The sequence below is a fragment of the Arachis duranensis genome, chromosome 3, assembly GCF_000817695.3.
Source record: "Arachis duranensis cultivar V14167 chromosome 3, aradu.V14167.gnm2.J7QH, whole genome shotgun sequence".
Classification (NCBI taxonomy): Eukaryota; Viridiplantae; Streptophyta; class Magnoliopsida; order Fabales; family Fabaceae; genus Arachis; species Arachis duranensis.
This window is the reverse complement of record NC_029774.3, coordinates 58,968,701-58,975,215: the sequence shown is the minus strand read 5'-3', so window position 1 is coordinate 58,975,215 and position 6,515 is coordinate 58,968,701. Positions and strand designations below refer to the sequence as shown.

Genomic DNA, 6,515 nt, shown 5'->3' with positions numbered 1-6,515 from the left:
ATGAAAGAGTTTTGACATAATAAAAATTTGTTACCTGGAGTCTTCCTAAAATTTGATCAGAGTCTCGTGCTGATAACGTGTTATAAAATAACTAAATAAATAAATAAGAAAGACTACAAGAAACGTCGTTAAAATCGACGACCAAATCAACGGCTAAACCGTCGATAATATTGAAATTCGACGGCAAAATAGACGGCGCAGTTAGTCGCTATAAACCTTGTTGATTTTTCAAAATGCTAATAAAATCGACAGCTTTCTTGGCCGTCAATAATAATTTAATAAAATCGACATTTGTTCCGTCTGTAATATGGGAGTAAATCGACAACAATGCCGTCAATATTATTATTTAAAATCGACGCCTTCTTTGTCGATAATTGATTCAATAAAATCGACGGCCTTTGTGTCGATATTTAACTCAATAAAATCAACAACACTTTTGTCTATAATATGTTTAATAAAATCGACGACCTTTGTATCGATATTTAACTCAATAAAATCAACAACACTTTTGTCTATAATATGTTTAATAAAATCGACGACAACACCGTCGATATGATTGAATAAAATCGACACGGTTGCCGTCGATTTAATTATTTAAATTTGTCTATTTTACTTTTAAAAGCGACAACTTTACCGTCGATTTTAATAGTTATATGTTTAAATTATTTTTCTATTTGAAAAATAGTAAACCGTTAATACAAATAAACTTTTAAATATAAAAATAACAATAAAATTTATACAAAATATTAGATAACAAGGTAAATAAACTTTTAAATAAAAAATAAAATTTATACTAAATATTAGATAATAAATTAATAATACTAATTACAAAACTTAAGCATGCAATTTTCTGCTTGAAAATAATAATCTAAAGATATCAGAATTCCCTCTAATAGCAAAAGATATCAGAATTCTTTTATAAAGGAAGAAACTCGACGTCTTTAATGTAATTAAATTCATGGATGCATTCAAAACAAATCCTACAAGGAGGATTAAAAGTTAAAACCACCCTTGTCTGTCAAATCATTAAGTTAATAACAAAAGGTACAGTACATATAGTATATTAATTCCTCTTCCTCCAAAATTATGAACAAACATTAATTTTCTAATTTTCTATTCACTATTACGTAAAACAAAGAATATAATAAGAACAATTGAATTAATTATATACTTAAAAGCTAATTCTAGCAAAAAATAACATTATAACATTACAACAAAAAATAAAAATAAAAATAAAACCTAGCAATTCAGCAACCACGGAAGGAAGCCAAGATCTCAAGAACACAAGTCAGCAACAGAGCAACAAACTAGTAGCAAGAACAACATAACAACCATCAACAGAAAAACAGAGCAAGGATCAATATAACCAGTCGTGTCGGATGATGACCCAACGAGAGAGTATGGATCCGCATGCAAGTCAAGGGGCTGACCAGTAGAAAGCCTAGGCTTCCCCTTTCGGCCTCCGCCACGGCCACGGCTACGACCGTGATCTCCGTCTCTACCAACCATATCCTGTACACGTTAAATATTCTTTTTAATTTTTTTTTCAACGAGAAACCACAACAAATAAATGTCTTATCATGAATATAATTTATACTTTCACCATGAATGGTTTACACAAACAAGCATATATAAATAAGTATAGATAAGCATGCATAATAATTTAACAGAGATAATAAAGATGAAGATAAATTAAAACTCAATAGTTTAACAGAGATAATAAATAAATAAAAAAGTAGAAGGTTAAACCTTTAATAGCTTTTCTGGAAGTCTTAAGCTCTACCAATACTTGTGATAGTGTAAATGAAATCTGTTGCTCAATCTCTTCTTCAAAACCTTTCTGTTATGAATTCTGTCAGTTTTGTAGAAGAAACCATTGGTGTTGGAACAGGATTTTCCTGCAACATATTCATTTTAGTTAATAGGTATACAACATATTTTTTGTGTAAGTAAGTTCAGTCTACCTGTAATCAAAATGTAATCCGCATAGGCTAATAGAAAAATGATCGAGTCAGTTGTTCTTCTTATGAATAGAAATGGATCTGATTTAGTATTCTTAAAACAAAAAATATAAAGTAGAAGAAAGAGTTAAGAACCAAGTCCTGGGAGCCTGTTTTAGGCCGTATATTGCCTTGTTAAGCTAATAAAGAAATGAAATTATTCTAAGTTCTAACCCATAGGAACAAACAAACAAAACCATATAAGCCTCTCACTCTAACTCTTTCTTCTCAATTGACTCATTCAAATGCTACAGAAATGAAATTATTCTAAGTTCTAACTAACCCATCCATGACGCTATATATTTTCATAAGTAGTTCCCATTCATTCTAATTGTAGATTACGTTGGAGAGTGAACAATGAAACTCAATGTTTTGATACTACTATATATGCATGTGTTGCACATAGTACTATAGAATGCATGTGACATAAACTGCCACACTAAGATTCTTGCACAAGCCACAGATCTATAAGAGAATCTTGTATAGCCCCACATTTTGTTATCTTAATGCTTGTAACAGGGTCTTCTCATGTTCTCAAATTATTAGTTCTATCTCTTACTTCTTTTTGACATTATTTCAATAGAATTATTCAGGTCCTGTACAATTTACAAAGATGACCATAATATCAACTAAATTAAAATTTTAATTCTAATGTGAAAGATATTTTTAAAATAATGAAAATGCATGGTATTTAATTTTATTTGGAGAGTCAAATTAAGGTGGCAGAATACCTTCAACTCATCAATAATGTGGCCTAGCTTTTAATTTTCTTCTGTGAACTCATGAATAATAATCCAGCTTCTTGAAACAGGAGATGAAAACTAGCACTACTGAATCAACCATTTTATTTACAAATTAAGGATAACTATTAAATCAAGAAAATAGCATCATCCATGCATGTTAAAGATATATAGAACATGATGAGAGAGGATGACATGCATGTATCATGAATCATGAATCATGAATATGTACCTGTTGCCAAGCATTTCATGAAGCTTGATGATGGTTTCTTCTTCTTCAATGGTGAAATTCCCTTTCTTGATATCAGGCCTCAGATAATTTATCCACCTTAATCTGCAGCTCTTTCCACACCTTAACAGCCCTGACCAAATTGTCATTGTACTCAGAATTAATCATTCATAAAAATAATTAATCTGACATATAAAAAGAAGTACAAGAATAATTATATTTCTAACCTGCTTGTATTATATATAGACCTTGGTTTCAGCTTGTATATATTATAATATCCCGTGTTAATTTGTTCCTTAGGCATTGGAATAAACACAGCAAACAAACATATATCTTATTAACGTGAATTCATGGGCAAAATGCTTGGTCAGTCAAGCTAAGGTTATTTTCTCATTTATTTTGATTACTTATTCATGGGCAAAATGCTTGGGCAACATGGAAAAATTAATTATAATATAAAGATTAAATTAATAATAGTACTAATAAAGCATAAAGATAAAGATAAACTGTTGGTTACAAATTGCAAGTCAATGAAAGCTATATTTGATCTCGCTTGAGAAAATAAGCCATCAGCTTCTAAGAAAAACCAAAATTAGAGCACATGTTCAACATGAAAAAAAACCAGCTTGAAGGGATTCTTAAGTAAAACAATTTGCATAAGATATGGGTTTAAGATTGTAAAAGGTTGGAAAACATATTTTCTGTTCCTGTCGCCAAAACACTTGAAAAAAAATCTTGAAGAGCTTGTGGTCTCGGATTGCTCTCGATTGAGGAAAATTCTAGCCATCAAAGAAGAAAATGCCAACAACAGTGGTGAACAAATTTTTGACTTTTTAAAACTGGCAACCATCAAATTTTTGAGACTACAAAAAATTCAAGACTACCAGCACTGAACAACTTGTCTATTGAACAGGGTTTATAAAGAAGAAATAATTTAATGTTGATTCATGGCAAGGATTATGGCTCTAAACAGGGTTTATAAAGAAGAAATAATTTAATGATAAAATGACAGGATCTAATAACAAGACACCTAAAAAAAACTATATAAAAATAGTTCTCCATTTTCTATCATTAACTATTTCTAATGGCAACAAGCTCAACAACCTGAGTTGTTCAGATTTATATATTTTCCAAAACAACACATGATTTAGTAATGCAAATAATACTAATGTCAAAATGGATAATAGAACCGTGGGGAGGGGGGGTTGAAGTTCAACTGCTATAGAAAATAACTAGAAATCCTCAAAAGAGAGAGCTATTAGCCTACTAATATTTAGTATTTACTAGTGGATCTAACTGTGCATGCTGGTTTTTGGGTCAAAATTTTAAATTCCTATATATTCAACTCTTTCATTCTTTTGTAAGGAAAAAGAAGCATGTGAAATAATATTTTATTGCCAGATCTGTTCATAGAAGTTACATTTCTTGTTGTTCCTGTTTATATTTTTTAATTAAAAAAAACTGTATTATAATTAGACAAATATAGATCCTAAATGTAGATCTACACACAGAATTTGTAGTTCATGCTCTCTAGCACATTTTTAGCAAAATATCAACAACTGAGATAACTGCAACAATTATTGGGTGTTCAGTTCAGCATTACAAATTCCCTCCCTCCGTATGTTTTGTCAATCAATAAACAAACTAAATTAAAAATCTAAATTTAAAACCTAATTACTAAATCATCCATTAAAAACCAATCAACAAACTAATTATCTAAAATATGAAACCCTAAATCAACAAATTAATTAGCTAAGTAGGGGAGCAGGGGAGTAGAGAAGAATCCAAACACAAGCAGGGGAGCAGGTAACTCACCCTCACCAGGCCATTGGATAAGCACGAGCTAGCAGCGACGACAAGTAGAACCAGCGACAATGGCGAAGGGAACTTCGGAACCAGCGCCAGTAAGGGTTTTCAAATTACGTGCTCCTGCCTGTTATCCTTGACAACATTCAATTCTTATCAAATGCATGTTGAATCGAATAACTTATGAATAAACCCTAAACAAAGAAGAAAGAATGGAAACTGACCCTCGCTGAAAACCCTTGGTTTGGGTAAGGCGTCGGAGTAGGATTTATGGTTGAGAGAGAGTATGTGTTGAGGAGCGCCGGCGATGCAACCGTGACGGAGCGGCGACGGCAGCGGAGAATGACGTGGGTTGGTGCTGAAATGGAGAATTTGGGGTAAAAGGGAATTGTGTTTCTGAATTCTCTGGACGCGGGGAGTGGACGGGGGTAAGTGTTTTTTAATGATAAAAATCGACAACCCATTTGTTTGTCGATTTTAAATTACTCAATGCGTTTATTTTATATATTAAATTTATACAATTTATTTGGTTTTAGATAGGGGTGGCAAAGCGGGCTGGCCCGCTCCAACTCCATAATTTTTTATTATTTTTTTTAATTTTTAACTTCAATAGAATTGTTCAAAATAATATTTGTCAATAGAATCATCTTTATTTTAAAAAATAAGTCACATAATTTGAGTATATATACGAAATTGTAAATCAAAATAAATAAAGTTAATAATTAAAAGAAGAATAAAAACAAAAAATGAAAAAAGTGTTTAAAAATTTTATAATTATTAATTTTATAATAGTAACCACTATTTTATTTAATAAAAAAAAGAAAAATATAAAGCTTCGGCCCGGCGGACCGGCCCGCCCCGCTCCGCCAAAACCCGCCAATTTGGCGGTGCGGGTTTGGCAGGTTTTCTTAATTTGGCGGGTTCGAAATCCTAGCCCGACCCGCCTTTTTTAGCAGGTTTTGCGGATCGGCCCGGCGGACTCGACCCGTTTTGCCACCCCTAGTTTTAGAAGATAATTTAGACCGTTAAAATTTATTGACGGTAATTGGTGTCGATATTTTAATTAATAAAATCGACGTCGTTTTTGTCGATTTTAAAATAAAATTATTTTCAGCCCCAAGTTCGTTGATAATGTGACGATAATATTATGTATCATAACATTATCGATAACCTAGCCATCGATTTTAATATTTTATTTTTAATTATTTTTTTCTAACAATATCGACAGCAAGCCGTCGATAAATATCGACGGCAGAAATAACCGTCGATTTTTTGCGTCGAAAAAACGTTTTTTCTAATAGTAAAAGAGGTAACAAATATAAAATATGAAATATAATTAGATATCTCTAGTAGTAATATTCACTACAATTACTATTATAAAGGAGATGACTCATATATGTATAGTAGTAGCGAATGAAAGAAAGAGAGAGAAAAAAGTTTTGTATATAAATAATAGAGAGAAGATTATTGTTATTGATGTTGTGTGTATATTATTTGAGAATTAGCCTTCTATTTATAGACATACAAAAGATAACATTTTCAATATTCATTAAATTCAATCTCTTTTGAGAATGGACATATACCTATTCAATCTTATCACAACACATATTTATTACAAAGACACATGATTGATTTTTTACATATACACCATTTTTTATAACATTTTTCATTTCTTATTTCTATCCATACAAGAAGTTAGTGCATTAAATATATGGAATAAAAAGTAAAAACAAGTGTAAG

At 31.1% G+C, this 6,515-nt stretch overlaps 1 long non-coding RNA gene across 3 annotated transcripts; it reads right to left on the bottom strand.

Annotated features, from left to right (window-relative positions):
• Nucleotides 1-1,004: 1,004 nt before the first annotated feature.
• Nucleotides 1,005-5,229, bottom strand: LOC107479494 (uncharacterized). Of its 3 annotated transcripts, XR_001590168.3 has the most exons (6): nucleotides 5,000-5,229; nucleotides 4,785-4,910; nucleotides 3,197-3,264; nucleotides 2,973-3,102; nucleotides 1,750-1,898; nucleotides 1,005-1,512 (listed from the first exon to the last, which is right to left on the bottom strand). It is a non-coding gene; the product is annotated as an uncharacterized LOC107479494 (long non-coding RNA). The 3 variants fall into 3 exon arrangements; XR_001590167.3 differs by lacking the exon at nucleotides 3,197-3,264 and having other exon boundaries at nucleotides 1,017-1,512; nucleotides 5,000-5,225; XR_001590169.3 differs by lacking the exon at nucleotides 3,197-3,264 and having other exon boundaries at nucleotides 1,017-1,512; nucleotides 4,785-4,902; nucleotides 5,000-5,225.
• Between the last annotated feature and the right edge of the window lie 1,286 nt (nucleotides 5,230-6,515).